A 19796-nucleotide genomic window follows, 5' to 3' on the forward strand; every position below is an offset into this window, starting at 1 on the left:
TAGACACAACTCAAATGTCCATTAAAAAATGAATGGATAAACAAACTGTGGTATATCCATACAATGGAATAGTATTTGGCAATGAAGAGAAATAAAGTTACTGATACATCCTGATACAAGTATGAATGAGGTACTGATACAACATGAATGAACCCAGAAAACATTATGTTAATTGAAAGACATCAGTCACAAAGACCACATATCTTATGATTCCATGTATATGAAATGTCCAGAATAGGCAAATCTATAGAGACAGAAAGTAGATTAGTAGCTGCTGGGGAAAATGCAGGGGTTGGGTGGAGTGATGACTAAGCAGTCTGGTGTTTCTTTGGGGAGTGATGGAATGCTCTAAAGTTGACTGTGGTGATGGTTGTACAACCCTGTGAATATACTAAAACCCACTGAATTATACACTTTAAATGGGTGAATTGTATGGTATGTGTATTATATCTCAATAAAACTTTTTTTAAAAAAAGACATGGGGGGAAGTCCCTGGCGGTCCAGTGGTTAGGACTTGGTGCTTTCACTGCTGGGGCCCAGGTCCAATCCCTCGTCGGGGAACTAAGATCCCACAAGCCACGCAGTGCAGCCAGAAAAAGAAGACATGGAAATGTGGGGGGGGATCCCTCTCAGGGACTGACCAGCACCGACCCTCATTAAGAACATGCATTTGGTCCCTCTTACAAGTTTTGCCCTCACCAGGTTAACCCACTAGGATAAGCCTGCGAGTTGGGCCTAGATCCTTCTGAATTCTCCTCCTTCCCTAGTTAGTGACTTACTTAAGAAATGACTGATAAACTGAATATGAGGCATTTTACAACACATAACGTGTTGTATAAATTCACAATAATAGCTCAGTTGATCCCCAATTAGCACAACAGCCCAGAAGGAGGGAAAGCAGCGAGGCTCGGAGAGGGCCCAGAGAAGGAGGGAGTCTGCCATGATGAGGGGGCTCATTAGGCCTCATTTCTCTCTGCTGAAGCTCTCCTTGTGGGAGAACGGATCAAACTGAGCACTCTCTGGGCACCCAGAATGGTGAAAACGGCTCTCAGGTATTTTGCAAGATATGATATAAAAAAAAAAAAAAAAAAAAAAAAGAAGACTCACAAGCACTGAGGAGCCACTTGGAGATCCAGGGAAGAGAAACAAGAAGGTGAAACATAAAGCTGAGGGCTGAAAGGCTGGTTTTTTCCTCATTCATTAACAGAAAAAATAAATAAATAACTGCTGAACCTCTTGACTTTAATTTCATGCGCAATTTTCAGTTAGGATTCAATGCCAGGAAGTGTTTCTGGCTCGGTACCTAAATAATTCACAACTGCTCAAAATATCTACCAGGAACTCGCATCAGGGATAAACCCACCCTGCAGCACAGCGTTGACGACTGTCTGGGTGTCTCCATTTCAATTCCTGAAGAGCAGATGCCTGGCCTGCCACCAGCCACCCGACACTCACCTGGAAGGTGGCAACCTGCTCCTTTGGGCCCGTTTCTGCAGTGACTACTCACGGTTAACATCCCTAGGGATTATACCTCATTCCTTGAACTTCGTGGTCTTGGACAGACCGAGGTTCAAATCTCAGCCCACTGCTTACTGGCTGTATGTCCTGGGACAGGATACATTTCTTGGCCCACTTTCCTAACCTATAAAACAGGGATATTAATTCTCACTTCATAGAGCTGCTTCTGAGGATTAAATGAGATGAAAGGTGGCTAGCACAGGAGCTGGCACATAGTAGGTGCTCCACAAATGGTGGTGATCACTCACTACTGTTACTATTTGGTAAAGTGTATTCATTATGTATTATTTCCGCTAATCGATGTTTGTATTAAGCACTTACAGTGTCCCAGGCACTAGACACTGGGATGCATCAGCATCCCTGCCCTCACGGAGCTGCCAGTCTAGTGGGGAAGACAGAAGCAAGCAGGCACCCAAAGGACTGAAGAAGTTAATAAATAGCCATAAGTGCTATGAAAAATGTGACAAGGAGCAATGTGATTTGGAGTGTCACTTTAGAGAGAAGACTCAGATAGTGTATGTGATGGGGCATTAAAATTTTGTTGGTTTAATAAATGCTTACTGGTTGATCAACTGTGACTGGAAAATCTTTCTAAGCCCTCCTGCAAAAATGTGCACAGGGACTACCATGGCCATACAGGCACCTAAAACCCTCACTGCAAGGCACGCTCACACACTACCTGAGCAAATGCCTGTGGCTTCCCTTTCTGCTCTCCTTTGCCCTGAGGCCAGGCCCCCTTTCTTCTGGCCCCTCACTGACTGGGGTCCTCTGAGATCTAAGTAAGTCACTATTCTCTGGAAGGAATCTCACACATCAAACGTCTTTCAGCACCTCTGACTGTTCTTCACACATCACTGAGGCAGTGGAATTTTAAACAGGGTCTTTGGGAGGAAAGGTTCTCTTTGAAGACATCCTAAGTCTGCAAGACACAGAGGTGAGCAGAGAAGGGGAAGAGCATGGAAGCGTTCTTCATTTATTCCAGTCACGCTACAGGGGGAATATAAAATGACATAATGGAAGAAGCAGTGAGGACACTCCCCCCAAAATAGGATGTGACTATCAGTCATCCAGCACAAATACAAGCCCACCAATGAGAATAAAGGAGCCAATAGAAACATCAAGTGGACCCCAACATTTCTGGAGGCATTCAGAGCCTGAGACAAAAACCCAATGCATCTTACCTCTAGTTCTAGAAGTGTCAGCCAAGCTAGCCCTATAAAACAACTCTCCAGGTCACTTGGCGCATAAAAACTACAGCTCAGTAGGGTTGTCATTAGTCCATAATATAAGGAGGTCATTATTTTTCTATGAAAGGAAACAGAAAGTTCTAGAAGGAAATTCTGGAAGGATGCACCAAAAAAAATCTGTGGAGAGTGGTGGCCTCTGAGGAGTGCATCTAGGGTCTGGTGTTGCAGGAGCATTTATTTTTCATTTAAAAATTTTTTGCATTATTTGAACTTTTACTATGTGCTCCATAGTAATTAATAAAGAGAAAAGATATTATCTCCAAAATAAATGAGGGAGGGAAAATAACTGATTTGAGAGGTGCTGTTTATTTATCAAAAAGGACAAGTTTCAGGAGTTAATTTCCTTTGTCTAAATCATTAGATGACCCAATTAAGTGGGATTCATCCCAGGTATGCAAGGCAGGATCAACAATCAAAAATCAATTGGAGGAGTTTCAAGATGGCGGAAGGGTAAGATGCAGAGATCACCTTCCTCCCCACAAATACATCAGAAATACATCTACACGTGGAACAGCTCCTACAGAACACCCACTGAACGCTGGCAGAAGACCTCAGACCTCCCAAAAGGCAAGAAACTCCCCACATACCTGGGTAGGGCAAAAGAAAAAAGAAAAAAGAGAGACAAAAGAAGAGGGACGGGACCTGCACCAGTGGGAGGGAGCTGTGAAGGAGGAAAGGTTTCCACACACTAGGAAGGTCCTTCACTGGCAGAGACAGGGGGTGGGTGGGGGGTAAGCTTCGGAGCCACGGAGGAGAGCAGAGCCACAGCGGTGCAGAGGGCAAAGCGGAGAGACACCCGCACAGAGGATCGGTGCCGAACAGCACTCACCAGCCCGAGAGGCTTGTCTGCTCAGCCGCTGGGGCGGGCGGGGCTGGGAGCTGAGGCTCGGGCTTCGGTTGGATCGCAGGGAGAGAACTGGGGTTGGCGGCGTGAACACAGCCTGAAGGGGGCTAGGGCGCCACGGCTAGCTGGGAGGGGGTCTGGGAAAAGGTCTGGAACTGACGAAGAGACAAGAGACTTTTTCTTGCCTCTTTGTTTCCTGGTGCGCGAGGAGAGGGGATTCAGAGCGCAGCCTAAATGAGCTCCAGAGACGGGCGCGAGCTGCGGCTATCAGCGCAGACCCCAGAGACGGACATGAGACACTAAGGCTGCTGCTACCGCCACCAAGAAGCCTCTGTGCAAGCACAGGTCACTCTCCACACCGCCCCTCCCGGGAGCCTGTGCAGCCCGCCACCGCCAGGGTCCCGTGATCCGGGGACAACTTCCCCGGGAGAACGCACGGCACGCCTCAGGCTGCTGCAACGTCACACCGGCCTCTGCCGCCGCAGGCTCGCCCCACATCCGTACCCCTCCCTCCCCCCAGCCTGAGTGAGCCAGAGCCCCCGAATCAGCTGCTCCTTTAACCCCGTCCTGTCTGAGCAAAGAACAGACGCCCTCAGGCGACCTACACGCAGAGGCGGGTCCAAATCCAAAGCTGAACCCCCGGAGCTGTGCGAACAAAGAGGAGAAAGGGAAATCTCTCCCAGCAGCCTCAGGAGCAGCGGATTAAATCTCCACAATCAACTTGATGTACCCTGCATCTGTGGAATACCTGAATAGACAACAAATCATCCCAAATAGAGGAGGTGGACTTTGGGAGCAAACATACATATATTTTTTTCACTTTTTCTCTTTTTCCGTGTGGATGAAAGGCTCTTGGTGCTCCAGCCAGGCATCAGGGCTGTACCTCTGAGGTGGGAGAGTTCAAGACACTGGTCCACAAGAGACATCCCAGCTCCACGTAGTATCAAACGGCAAAAATCTCCCAGAGATCTCCATCTCAATGCCAAGATCCAGCTTCACTCAACGACCAGCAAGCTACAATGTTGGACACCCTATGCCAAACAACTAGAAAGACAGGAACACAACCCCATCCATTAGCAGAGAGGCTGCCTAAAATCATAATAAGGCCACAGACACCCCAAAACACACCACCAGACGTGGACCTGCCCACCAGAAAGACAAGATCCAGCCTCATCCACCAGAACACAGGAACTAGTCCCCTCCACCAGGAAGCCAACACAACCCACTGAACCAACCTTAGCCACTGGGGACAGACACCAAAAACAACGGGAACTACGAACCCACAGCCTGCGAAAAGGAGAGCCCAAACACAGTAAGTTAAGCAAATGAGAAGACAGAAAAACACACAGCACATGAAGGAGGAAGGCAAAAACCCACCACACCTAACAAATGAAGAGGAAATAGGAAGTCTACCTGAAAAAGAATTCAGAATGATGATAGTAAACATGATCCAAAATCGTGGAAATAGAGAAAATACAAGAAATGTTTAACAAGGACCTAGAAGAACTAAAGAGCAAACAAACAGTGATGAATGACACAATAAATGAAATCAAAGATTCTCTAGAAGGGATCAACAGCAGAATAACTGAGGCAGAAGAACAGATAAGTGACCTGGAAGATAAAATAGTGGAAATAACTACTGCAGAGCAGAATAAAGAAAAAAGAATGAAAAGAACTGAGGACAGTCTCAGAGACCTCTGGGACAACATTAAACACACCAACATTTGAATTATAGGGGTCGCAGAAGAAGAAGAGAAAAAGAAAGGGACTGAGAAAATATTTGAAGACATTATAGTTGAAAACTTCCCTAATATGGGAAAGGAAATAGATAATCAACTCCAGGAAGCATGGAGAGTCGCATACAGGATAAATCCAAGGAGAAACACGCCAAGACACATATTAATCAAACTATCAAAAATTAAATACAAAGAACAAATATTAAAAGCAGCAAGGGAAAAACAACAAATAACACACAAGGGAATGCCCATAAGGTTAACAGCTGATCTTTCAGCAGAAACTCTGCAAGCAAGAAGGGAGTGGCAGGACATATTTAAAGTGATGAAGGAGAAAAACCTACAACCAAGATTACTCTACCCAGCAAGAATCTCATTCACATTTGATGGAGAAATTAAAACCTTTACAGACAAGCAAAAGCTAAGAAAATTCAGCACCACCAAACCAGCTTTACAACAAATGCTAAAGGAACTTCTCTAGGAAGGAAACACAAGAGAAGGAAAAGACCTACAGTAACAAAACAATTAAGAAAATGGTAATAGGAACATATATATTGATAATTACTTTAAATGTAAATGGATTAAATGCTCCAACCAAAAGATATAGACTGGCTGAATGGATACAAAAACAAGATCTGTATATATGCTGTCGACAAGAGACTCACTTCAGACGTAGGGACACGTACAGACTGAAAGTGAGGGGATGGAAAAAGATATTCCATGCAAATGGAAATCAAAAGAAACCTGGAATAGCAATTCTCATATCAGACAAAACAGACTTTAAAATAAAGACCATTACAAGAGACAAAGAAGGACACTACATAATGATAAAGGGATCGATCCAAGAAGAAGATATAATAATTGTAAATATCTATGCACCCAACATAGGAGCACCTCAATATATAAGGCAAATACTAACAGCCATAAAAGGGGAAATGGACAGTAACACAATCATAGTAGGGGACTTTAACACCCCACTTTCACCAATGGACAGATCATCCAAAATGAAAATAAATAAGGAAATACAAGCTTTAAATGATACCAGATGGACTTAATTGATATTTATAGGACATTCCATCCAAAAATAACAGAATACACATTCTTCTCAAGTACTCATGGAATATTCTGCAGGATAGATCCTACCTTGGGTCACAAATCAAGCCTTGGTAAATTTAAGAAAATTGAAATCATATCAAGTATCTTTTCTGACCACAACGCTATGAGACTAGATATCAATTACAGGAAAAAATCTGTAAAAAATACAAACACATGGAGGCTAAACAATACACTACTTAATAACCAAGAGATCACTGAAGAACTCAAAGAGGAAATTTAAAAATACCTAGAAACAAATGACAATGAAAACACGACAACCCAAAACCTATGGGATGCAGCAAAAGCAATTCTAAGAGGTAAGTTTATAGCAATACAATCCTACCTTAAGAAACAAGAAACATCTCAAATAAACAACCTAACATTACATCCAAGGCAATTAGAGAAAGAAGAACAAAAAAACCCCAAAGTTAGCAGAAGCAAACAAATCATAAAGATCAGATCAGAAATAAATGAAAAAGAAATGAAGGAAATGACAGCAAAGATCAATAAAACTAAAAGCTGGTTCTTTGAGAAGATAAACAAAATTGATAAACCATTAGCCAGACTCATCAAGAAAAAAAGGGAGAAGACTCAAATCAATAGAATTAGAAATGAAAAACGAGAAGTAACAACTGACACTACAGAAATACAAAGGATCCTGAGAGATTACTACAAGCAACTCTATGCCAATAAAATGGACAACGTGGAAGAAACGGACAAATTCTTAGAAATGCATAGCCTTCCGAGACTGAACCAAGAAGAAATAGAAAATATGAACAGACCAATCACAAGCACTGAAATTGAAACTGTGATTAAAAATCTTCCAGCAGGGGCTTCCCTGGTGGCACACTGGTTAAGAATCCGCCTGTCGATGCAGGGGACACAGGTTCAATCCCTGGTCCGGGAAGATCCCACATGCTGCGGAGCAACTAAGCCCATGTGCCACAACTACTAAGCCGGCAGTCTAGAGCCTGCGAGTCTCAACTACTGAAGCCTGCATGCCTAGAGCCCGTGCTCTGCAACAAGAGAAGCCACCGCAATGAGAAGCCTGCACACCACAACGAAGAGTAGCCCCCACTCGAAGCAACTAGAGAAAGCCTGCATGCAGCAACAGAGACCCAACTCAGCCAAAAAAAAAAAAAAAAAAAATCTTCCAGCAAACAAAAGCCCAGGACCAGATGGCTTCACAGGCGAATTCTATCAAACATTTAGAGAAGAGCTAACACCTATCCTTCTCAAACTGTTCCAAAATATAGCAGAGGGAGGAACACTCCCAAATTCATTCTACGAGCCCACCATTACCCTGATACCAAAACCAGACAAAGATGTCACAAAGAAAGAAAACTACAGGCCAATATCACTGATGAATATAGATGCAAAAATCCTCAACAAAATACTAGCAAACAGAATCCAACAGCACATTAAAAGGGTCATACACCATGATCAAGTGGGGTTTATCCCAGGAATGCAAGGATTCTTCAATATATGCAAATCAATCAATGTGATACAGCATATTAACAAATTGAAGGAGAAAAACCATATGATCATTTCAATCGATGCAGAGACAGCTTTCAACAAAATCCAACACCCATTTATGATAAAAAACCCTCCAGAAAGTAGGCATAGAGGGAACTTTCCTCAACATAATAAAGGCCATATATGACAAACCCACAGCCAACATCGTCCTCAATGGTGAAAAACTGAAACCATTTCCACTAAGATCAAGAACACGACAAGGTTGCCCACTCTCACCACTATTATTCAACATAGTTTTGGAAGTTTTAGCCACAGCAATCAGAGAAGAAAAAGAAATAAAAGGAATCCAAATCGGAAAAGAAGAAGTAAAGCTGTCACTGTTAGCAGATGACCTGATGCTATACATAGAGAATCCTAAAGATGCTACCAGAAAACTACTAGAGCTAATTTATGAATTTGGTAAAGTAGCAGGATACAAAATTAATGCACAGAAATCTCTAGCATCCCTATACACTAATGATGAAAAATCTGAAAGTGAAATTAAGAAAACACTCCCATTTACCACTGCAACAAAAAGAATAAGATATCTAGGAATAAACCTACCTAAGGAGACAAAAGAGCTGTATGCAAAAAATTATAAGACACTGATGAAAGAAATTAAAGATGATACAAATAGATGGAGAGATATACCATGTTCTTGGATTGGAAGAATCAACATTGTGAAAATGACTCTACTACCCAAAGCAATCTACACATTCAATGCAATCCCTATCAAACTACCACTGGCATTTTTCACAGAACTAGAACAAAAAATTTCACAATTTGTATGGAAACACAAAAGACCCCGGATAGCCAAAGCTATCTTGAGAAAGAAAAATGGAGCTGGAGGAATCAGACTCCCTGACTTCAGACTATACTACAAAGCTACAATAATCAAGACAGTATGGTACTGGCACAAAAACAGAAATATAGATCAATGGAATAGGATAGAAAGCCCAGAGATAAACCCACGCACATATGGTCACCTTATCTTTGATAAAGGAGGCAAGAATACACAGTGGAGAAAAGACAGCCTCTTCAATAAGTGGTGCTGGGAAAACTGGACAGCTACATGTAAAAGTATGAAATTAGAACACTCCCTAACACCATACACAAAAATAAACTCAAAATGGATTAAAGACCTAAATGTAAGGGCAGACACTATCAAACTCTTAGAGGAAAACATAGGCAGAACACTCTATGACATAAATCACAACAAGATCCTTTTTGACCCACCGCCTAGAGAAATGGAAATAAAAACAAAAATAAACAAATGGGACCTAATGAAACTTAAAAGCTTTTGCACAGCAAAGGAAAACATAAACAAGATGAAAAGACAACCCTCAGAATGGGAGAAAATATTTGCAAATGAAGCAACTGACAAAGGATTAATCTCCAAAATTTACAAGCAGCTCATGCAGCTCAATATCAAAAAAACAAACAACCCAATCCAAAAATGGGCAGAAGACCTAAATAGACATTTCTCCAAAGAAGATATACAGATTGCCAATAAACACATGAAAGAATGCTCAACATCATTAATCATTAGAGAAATGCAAATCAAAACTACAATGAGATATCATCTCACACCGGTCAGAAGGGCCATCATCAAAAAATCTACAAACAATAAATGCTGGAGAGGGTGTGGGGAAAAGGGAATCCTCTTGCACTGTTGGTGGGAATGTAAATTGATACAGCCACTGTGGAGAACAGTATGGAGACTCCTTAAAAAACTAAAAATAGAACTACCATACAACCCAGCAATCCCACTACTGGGCATGTACTCTGAGAAAACCATAATTCAAAAAGCGTCATGTACAAAAATGTTCCTTGCATCTCTACTTACAATAGCCAGGACATGGAAGCAACCTAAGTGTCCGTCAACAGATGAATGGATAAAGAAGATGTGGCACATATATACAATGGAATATTACTCAGCCATAAAAAGAAACAAAATGAGTTATTTGTAGTGAGGTGGATGGACCTAGAGTCTGTCATACAGAGTGAAGTAAGTCAGAAAGAGAAAAACAAATACCATATGCTAACACATATATATAGAATCTAAGGAAAAAAAGGTCATGAAGAACCTAGGGGCAAGACGGGAATAAAGACACAGACCTACTAAAGAATGGACTTGAGGATATGGGGAGGGGGAAGGGTAAGCTGTGACAAAGTGAGAGAGTGGCATGGACATATATACACTACAAAACTTAAAATAGATAGCTAGTGGGAAGCAGCCGCATAGCACAGGGAGATCAGCTCTGTGCTTTGTGACCACCTAGAGGGGTGGGATAGGGAGGGTGGGAGGGAGGGAGACGCAAGAGGGAAGAGATATGGGAACATATGTATATGTATAACTGATTCACTTTGCTATAAAGCAGAAACTAACACACCATTGTAAAGCAATTATACTCCAATAAAGATGTTAAAAAAAATTTAACAATAAAAAAAAATCAAATGTAATCCATCAAAACAACAAACTGAAAAAGAAAAATCAAGGGACTTCCATGGTGGTCCAGTGGTTAAGAATCCGCCTTCCAATGCAGGGGATGCAGGTTCAATCCCTGGTTGGGGAACTAAGATCCCACATGCCACGGGGCAACTAAGCCCACACGCCACAGCTACTGAGTATGTGGGCCACGACTAGAGAGCCCACATGCCGCAGCTACAGAGTCCACATGCTCTGGAGCCCGCACGCCACAACTAGGGAGAAGCCGGTGTGCCACAGCGGAGGATCCCACATGCCACAACGAACTTCCTGCATGCTGCAACTAAGACACGATGCAGCCAAAAATAAAATAAATAAATAAATATTTTTTAAAAAAGAAAAATCACGTGATCATATCAATAAATGCAGAAAAAGCATTTGACAATTCAGGACCCATTCATCATAAAAACTCTCAGTAAACTAGGAATAGAGGGGAGATTTCTCAACTTGATTAAAAAAAAAATCTACAAAAAACCTTCAGTTCATATCGTCCTCAATGTTGAGAAACTCAAAGCTTTCCCCACTAAGATCAGGTACAAGGCAAGGATGCCCCTCTCACCACTCCTTTTCAACATCATACTAGAAGTCCTCGCTAATGCAACAAGGCAAGAAAAAGAATAAAAGGTACACAGATTGGGAAGGAAGTAATAAAACTGCCTTTATTCACAGATGACATGATTGTCTATGTACAAAATCTGAAAGAATCAACAAAAAAACTCCTGCACTAATAAGTCATTATAGCAAGGTTGTAGGATACAAGGTTAATATTAAAAAAATCAATCTCTTTCCTATATACCAGCAATGAACAGTTGAATTTGAACTTAAATCATGGCATGTCACTTATTTCTAGGTACACAGGAAAACCATAGCAACATTAACCAAACTCACATAAACAATGCCTTACCATGAAATTGAAAGAACTATGAAAATGGAAATCTGGATGCCTGGGTCCTAGTCCTCTGTCACTCACCAGGTTAAGTGAGTCCCTTCTCTTCTCAGAACTTAGATGCTCCCCGAGAAAGATGCAGGCATTAGACTAAAAATCTAAAATCTTTTCCAACTTTCTAAGTCCTCTCTGAGAATAAAGGCACATATTTCTTCTCCAAAATGTCTTATTTTTTTTTCTTTTTAAATAGACTTTATTTTTAGAGCAGTTTTAGGTTCACAGCAAAATTCAGCAGAAGGTACAGAGATTTCCCATATACCCCCCATCCCCACATATGCAGAGCCTCCCCCAATATCAGCATCCCCCACCAGAATGGTACATGTCCTACAATTGATGAACCTACATTGATACATCATTATAATCCAAAGTCCAGAGTTTACATTAGGGTTCACTCTTGATTTTATACATTCCGTGGGTTTGGACAAATTTACAGTAACATGTATCCACCATTATAGCATCATATAGAATATTTTCACTGCTGTAAAAATACTCCATGCTCTCTGTCTATTCATCCCTCTTTCTCCCACCCCAAGAAACCACTCATCTTTTTACTGTCACCAAAGTTTTGCCTTTTCCAGAATGTCACACAGTTTTAAAAAATACAGAAGTAACAAATGCTTACCAAAAGTGCAAATGGTATAGCAGTATGCAGAGGAAAGCAGGAAAGTTTTCCGGTGCTACTCCACACCCTGACTCTCCTTCAAGAGTTAACCACCATTAAGAGGCTAACACTGCACTGTTCAGTATGACAGCCTCTAGCATATGTAACTATTTAAATTTAGATTTTAATGAACTAAATTAAATAACACTGACAATTCAGTCCCTCAATGACACCAGTCACATTTTACGTGCTCAATCGCCACGTGAGGCCAGTAGCTACCAAATTGGACAGCACAGACAAAGAACAGTTTCATCATCACAAAGGTTCTACTGGGCAGTGCTGATCTAAAGTGCAGAAGGAGGCCTTTTTCGATTCCTCTCACTTCTGTTCAACACTTATTTCCAGAAACCCCCAAACTACTTCCATCAGGCCCTCTCTGGTTGGACTGAGGACCACCCTAACAGGTTAAAGGGATGAGTTGCTTTGGAAAAGTCTGTCAATTTCCTGATCTGTCATTAAGGAAGACTCGCTCCATCACTGGGCTCACTGAAGGTCACAGGTCATGGAACCATCGCCACCCCAACAGCACATAAAAGTCTAAAACCTCAACTAAGAACTTGAAAACTCCAGCGTTCCTCAGGGCGGTGCCTGAGATAAAACACGCGACACGTCTTACCTTTCACTCTGGAAGTGTAGCCAAGCTGACCCTGCAAAACAATGGCGATTGTCATTGAACCACACAAACCATGCCTCAGTGGGGTTGTCCTGATTATTCCCTAGTAAACAGTAGCCAATACTGTTTTCTAGACTCCAGCTGCCCACTGCACCGTCTGCATAGTCTGAGCAGATAATTGCCAACTCCCCACTGCAAGTGATGGACCTCTCTGTTAACATATAAAATCAATGCATTTCTTAGTTCCTCACAAACACCATGTCTTTGCCTATGCACAGCCTTCTGCCAGAGGCCCTTCTTTTCCTAACTGTACCCCTTCTCAACACAGTCCCCCAATTTAGTGGCCAAACAATGCCTACTTTTTCTTTAAAACTCATCTAAGTCTTGGATGCTAAGACATCATCTCCTCCAAAAAAAACTCTTCGCTGTCCTTCCCAGGCTGGATTAGGATCCCCAGTGGCTGCTCAAGAATTTCTATATAGGAGACACTTTGAGGGTGAAAAGCAGGTAGAAAGCAGGGAATGGGGTGTGTGACTTCTCGTGAAATCACATTTTATAGCAAGGTACAATTTTTGCTGAGATATTTGCAAGACAAAGAGCAAAGTTCTTAAAGATGCTCTTATTCACATTTAAATAGGAGTAAGAAAGTATCAGTGATCCATTTCAAAGAATATCCTTTGGAGGAGTAGTGGCTTTGGAAGAGAGTGATTAGAGATTAAAGGAGGGTTACACCTTCCCCCAGTTGATACCTCGGTTTCTCTACGTGCTCCAATAATACCTTAGTGTTCTTCAAATGTAATAGTATCACCTTGAATCTATGTGTCTGTCTTTTCTACCAGACTGGAAAGGACCATATTCTTACTTATCTTTTTATCTCTGGTACCCAGACTGGTCCTTAAGAGAGATGCTCAGCAAATGTCTGTTGGATGGATGAGTGGAGGAGCGGGTGGCTGGGTTGACAGATGAATGGATGGATCGGTGGATGGATGGATGGAAAGGATGGGAGGGGACAATTGTGCCTTCAGACAAAAATCTCCTAAAGGTAAAGATCTTGAATCTCAAATCTCAAAATCTGTGCCCCCCCTCCATTTCCAATAACATCAAGAAAATGTTTCATATTTAACAACTGCTGAGTACATGGATGGGAAAAAAGACTGGCATTTCCCACCCAGTGAGTGTAGTAAAGAAAGGCTGGGGGAAAGAAACAAAGAAATCTTTAACAATAAATACTGGATTAGAGCATTAAAAACCTCCCTTTCTCTAATGGAGGGACACTTTGGAGATAAACCTAAACCACCTTCCTGTCTGTGGCATATGATTAAAATCTGCTTTGTTCTTCTAATTTGCTATTCTCAAATTACCACACTGCTGCTGGCGCTGCAAACTCAGACTTCACGGCTGCCCTTGAATTACTGTACAACTTTTCCTCCTTGTTTTCTTTTAATCAGCACTGAACCAAGAAGGTGCCATCTACACCTGGTGGAGAAACTATGTCTCCAAATGTGGAGACAAAATGTGTCATTCAAGGTGCCCTGCCCCCCACCGCCATGATCCTTCAGCAGAAATACATCTCCCTTGAGGTTTGGGAACACAAGAGGTGAAGCTACCCTTGACAAGGCTCCAGGTGGTATGAAGTGTTTTTTCCACCCTTGACTCCAGAGATTTTATTACTCTTCTACCTAAGCCTTCAAAACAAAGAGAGCCTGACCAGGATGTAACTAGTGCCTAACCAAAAAACTTTACTTTCATATTTTTCTAGCAGTCTTCTAAATACCATGGCCTGGGATTGCTAAGAATTTGACTTCCTGAGTCAATCTCAAAACTACAAGGTAAATTACCACAGAGGATAGATAGACAATTCTATGACATCATCCTTCCTCTTTTTTTCCTTTGTAATTTTTTGAAAGTTACTTTGAAATTTCAAAATACAAGCAGCGTATTGCTTGGTACCATGCCAAACATGTAAAGGGAAAGGGAAGGTATCTTTCAATTATCTAGCAATGTTAGATGCCAATTCATAATTACCTGATCAATTGATGTCAATTTTCATTTGGAAGTACATTGAGCCATATATTGACTAAAGAAAGTAGAGAAGAACTAAAATTGTGTCCTTAGATGACAGTTCTAAGACATCAACATGCTTTCTTTACCCAGAAATGTGGTCAGTGTGAGGTTTTTTCCTTGTGCTATTAACAGTTGTCAGTGGAAAAGAATTACATCATTTAGACTGCCAAGAAAGATTCAAAAACAAAAGAAGGGTAGTATTTAGTATTTAGTAGGAGCAAATCGATAACCCAAGACACCATACCCCACCCTAATTTTGCTAAATAGGCAACTTCAGGCAAATAACACCTCTGGATCTCAATTTAATCAACTAGCTAATACACTTTATGAGCATACTACTCAAGGATATCAAGAGGCATATGAGCAGAAAGAAAGGATGCTGCTAAACAAAGAACCAATAAATTCCCACCATCATAACATTGTAGATGACACCTACATATGGATGAAGATCACAGAGACTAGCATTATTTTCAGAACAATGGGCAGTCATATGCGTATAGACCAGCCCCAAAAATAACATCGGTTAGTAACATCAAGGAAGAATTATTAGCCAACTTACTGAGTAGGCTTTTGTCCTCTCTTCTATTAATAAAGCTAATTAGTTACTGATTTATTTTAAGATTGCTTAATTTTATTACCAATCCATTAGTAAATGATATTGCACTTGAATTTTCACAGTTTGCACATGAAGACCCTGATTCAGTCAATCCTTTCCAGACTAACATTCACCATCAAGGCCTAGTGCCTTAAAGCAACAAATTATGCTTCTGAGGTGAGAGGTAATAAACCAAACTGTAATCTGTTAATATGCTAATTGCTTCTCCTGCTACAGAATAATCATATTTCAAACCTTAGCATAGGGGCTTCCCTGGTGGCACAGTGGTTGAGAATCTGCCTGCCAATGCAGGGGACACGGGTTCGAGCCCTGGTCTGGGAAGATCCCACATGCCGCAGAGCAGCTAGGCCCGTGAGCCACAATTACTGAGCCTGCGCGTCTGGAGCGTGTGCTCCGCAACAAGAGAGGCCGCGACAGTGAGAGGCCCGCGCACCGCGATGAAGAGTGGCCCCCGCTCACCGCAACTAGAGAAAGCCTGCGCACAGAAACGAAGACCCAACACAGCTAAAAATAAATAAATGAATAAAGAAGATTTCATTTAAAAAAAAAAAAAAAACCTTAGCATAATAATAGATATATTCAGACAAAGCTCTGTTGTACATCTAAGATCCAGGTCATTATGTTACTAATATTAAATTATTTCTTTGAGGGATTTTACAGAACTTGAATTTATTTTAATCAACATCCACAATAATCTCCTGGAAACTAAATAGAAAACAAAATTTGCCATTGGGGATATCTGAGATGTAAGTAAATATTTTAAAAAGATAAATTATTGCAGCATAACTTGCAAAGTTGCTCCTCATATGACATGTTGACATCAATTTTACACCACGTTGATAGGATTTTAAAATGTATTATCTATTTAATGTTCATGACACTGTTTCAAAGGGTAACTTCCCTAGAGTGAAAATCCTATGCTTTGTAACTCAGAGCCTTATAGCTGGGAGAGGACTTTTTTTCATCGGTTATTCCAAGCTAGAAAATGAGAATTAAGAGAAGGAAAGTGCCTTTCCACTGAGAACTCTGAGTTGGCTGCCTTTTATTCTTGCAGAAGAAAATGGAGAAGCTCTCGTTCAGGTGGGAATTGCCAGACTAAGGGAAAATGATTAAGTGCTCTTGGAAAGAATTCCAGAGCTCAAACTCCATTGGTTTGATCTACAAGGATTCCCCAAGCAGAAAGACAAAAAAGGAAGACCCATCATAATAGTTTCATTCACACCACATGGTTTCTACCACCACTTGCATGAATACTAAGGACTCTCCTATCTGTGTCTCCATGCCAGACCTCTCTGCTCACTTTCATTCCTTATTTCCAACTGGCTACCAGTAATTCTCCACTCAGATTCCCTACAGGCACCACGAAGTCAACATGCCCAGGCTCATCATCTTCTCCGATAACCTGCTTCTCCTTTATTCTGTCTTCTCAGGGTCAGTTTCATGGGTGTGGGATCCATGCTGAGAAGGATCCCACACTTGGTTTAATGGTCTGTTCTTGTGATCTTGAAATTCTTAATAATTTTTAACAGGGAGCCCCATATTTTCATTTTCCAGTGGGTCCCCAAAATTTGTGGCCAGTACTGGATTGGTATCACCATGACCCCTGTCACTGAAACCAACCACCTGGGACTAATCCCAGATTCTCTCTTCCTTCATTTCTATGTCCAATCATGCTGTTTCATGGCCATGGCTTTACACCAAGCAAGGGCTCACCGTGTTTGGAATGCCTTTTTCCCTCCGTCAAAGAATTGATTTCCACTTGTCCTTTAATTATTAATCAAGATTCATCTACACCAGAGGTACTGATTGATGTCTCAGTCTGACACAGATGCCTCCTCTTGGTCCTCCACCCACATATATCTGTCATTTTGTCCTTGAATCATGATCGTGTTTCTCTGCCTCCAAATGACTATCAGCCTCTTGATGTCTGATTTTATTTTCTTTTTATCTCTAGTTCCCAGCTCCGTGCTTGGCATGTAGAAGATATTTTTTAAATGTTTACTGAATAAGATTGATGTTATTTCAAAAAACTTTACTAATTCACTTTTGAAAAACACAATTGCTTGATCTATACAAATGTTCTTTCCCTTTAGAATTAACTTCATGTTTTTCCAAAGTGATCCTCTCACTTCCCTCAATGCACCTTCAGGGAAAGTCACCAGACAAACAGCTCCAGAGCTTATGTTACACCTCAAATGTATTTTTCACTGTCCTCTGGGGTCACTGTCCCCCGAGGTCACTTCTGAAAGTGAGAACAGCTGGGTCCCCTAAGCCTCTGGGAATTTCCAGGCACTGCTGGCTTATACACAATGATTTGTTTGTGCCAAGAAGTTGCCAGAGTTCCTCCACAATGCCACCAGGGTCCAGGATACAGGAAAGCAAGAGTGGGAAGTGTGGCCCAGAGGGACAAGAACTCTCTCATTAATCCTGGGCCCCCATGCGCTCTCACGGACGTCCAACCCTTCATCAGACTGGCCATCACAGGAAATCCTGTTTGAAAAACAATCTCTTGATTTGGCTGGGACGGGGAGTCAAAAGAAATCGTCTCATCCGCAGCATCAATATCTAATCAGCACTTCAGTCTATCAGTGATAGATACACCTGGATGGATTTCTTTATTCATTCACTCACTCATTCACTGAACCTCTACTGAGGGAAATGTGCCAGGTGAGGTGTTATCAAGGGAGACAAGGGCCAAAAAGCCCCACACTCAAGGAAATCAAGAATGTTATTATGAAACAGATAAATTTCACTAACGCCTTGCTATTCCAAGTGTGGTTCACAGAACAGCAGCAGCAGCATTATCTGGAAGCCTATTAGAAATGCAGAATTTCAGGGCACTCCTCAGGACCTTCTGAATCAGAATGTGCATTTTAACAACAGAACAGAAGATCCACATGAATGTCAGAGAATGAAAAGCATTTATACATCCCTCCCAAGAGCTGAACGCCAACTCCTTTTAGCCTGAATTAAGTTCAAACCTCAGTTGCAAAACCTGCCCTAATGGCTCCTGATCATAATCCCATTTTTCCCCATCTCTGGACTCCACATTTGGCTCTCTGCTATTTCATAGGAGGAGCAACTTGAATCCTTCCCCACACAAAGTGGGAACTGAGAGAGAACCCTGCTAGCTATTGAATGCCTATCACTCACGCATGTGAATCTCATACTAGATTCTCTGTGGGACAAATTCCGATATTTCTCTTCCTGCCATGTTTTGCTTTTTAACATCTTTATTGCAGTATAATTGCTTTACAATGGTGTGTTAGTTTCTGCTTTATAACAAAGTGAATCAGCTATACATATACATATATCCCCATATCTCCTCCCTCTTGCGTCTCCCTCCCACCCTCCCTATCCCACGTTTTTAAGAGTTCCCAAAGTGCCTACTCAGAAAAAGAAGTAACAACTTAAGAATTCAGTGACTGATGGGCCTGATTCAAGCAGTTTACATGTTAATGCACTGTTGCTGTACATTTTCCATAATCAAAAGAGGGGTCTCAAAGTAAGACAAGGCTTTACCTAATTATTAGAGTTGAAAAAAATTGAGATTCAGCTGGAGAGCAAGTGCAGTTGGGAAATGCTTAGGACAGCAGAGCGTGCCCTTGATCTTCTACTCTTAATATTGCAATGCACACACACACACACATACGCACACACATGCATGCACACATGCACACACACAGGTATATCGTTAATACTAAGAATTCCAAATATACATATACACATTTTCCATGTACAACTGGGTTTTTTATTTAATTGACATCATTTCAAGTACTTGTAACTTGCAATCTTGGAGGCCCAAGATGCATGGGAGTTCTATTTTGTTTTACTTAGGGTTTTTTAAAAATTTTTCAGGAAGTTCAGTAAATTGATAGTCACCAAAACCAGCAATTCGTGAGCTTTTTGGCCTGAAAACTCCCTTACACTATTGATGATCTATAGAACTTTTGTTTATTTGGGTTGTATATCTCAATATTTGCTGATAATTTTTTAAATATTCAATCACTGATTCATTTAAAAAAATAATAAACCCATTGCACATTAACATAAATAGCATACTTTTATGAAAAATAACTTTATCTTACAAAATAAAGACTAATTTAGTGAGAAAAGTAGTGCTTTTTACATTTTTGTAAATATCTTTACTGTCTGGCTTAACAGAAGACAGCTGGATTCTCACATCTGCTTCCATAGTCAATGTGTTGCAATACCACATATCATGCAGCCTCTGGAAAACTCTGCTGTATACTTATGAGAGAACGAGAGTGGAAAAGGCAAATCAACATCTCAACAAGAGTGACAAATACAAAAATAGTTTTTTCAACAAATGGTGCTGGGACAACTGGATATCCACATGCAAAAAACCAAGTTCAACCCCTACCTCACACCATATACAAAAATTAATTCAAAATGGATCAGATGGGGACTATTTTTTTAAAATATTTATTTATTT

General features: G+C 41.1%; 1 protein-coding gene and 1 long non-coding RNA gene across 4 annotated transcripts in view; both read right to left on the reverse strand.

The window, feature by feature from the left end:
- FRMD3 (FERM domain containing 3) overlaps nt 1-19796 on the reverse strand; it is a 321116-nt gene that overhangs the window by 292815 nt on the left and 8505 nt on the right. The gene's annotated exons all lie outside the window — the stretch shown is intronic.
- Nucleotides 10263-18689, reverse strand: LOC309664553. Its single transcript, XR_014265921.1, has 2 exons — nt 15898-18689; nt 10263-15574 (listed from the first exon to the last, which is right to left on the reverse strand). It is a non-coding gene; the product is annotated as an uncharacterized lncRNA (long non-coding RNA).

The sequence above is a fragment of the Balaenoptera physalus genome (genome assembly GCF_965194825.1).
Source record: "Balaenoptera physalus genome assembly, chromosome: 7".
Lineage (NCBI taxonomy): Eukaryota > Metazoa > Chordata > Mammalia > Artiodactyla > Balaenopteridae > Balaenoptera > Balaenoptera physalus.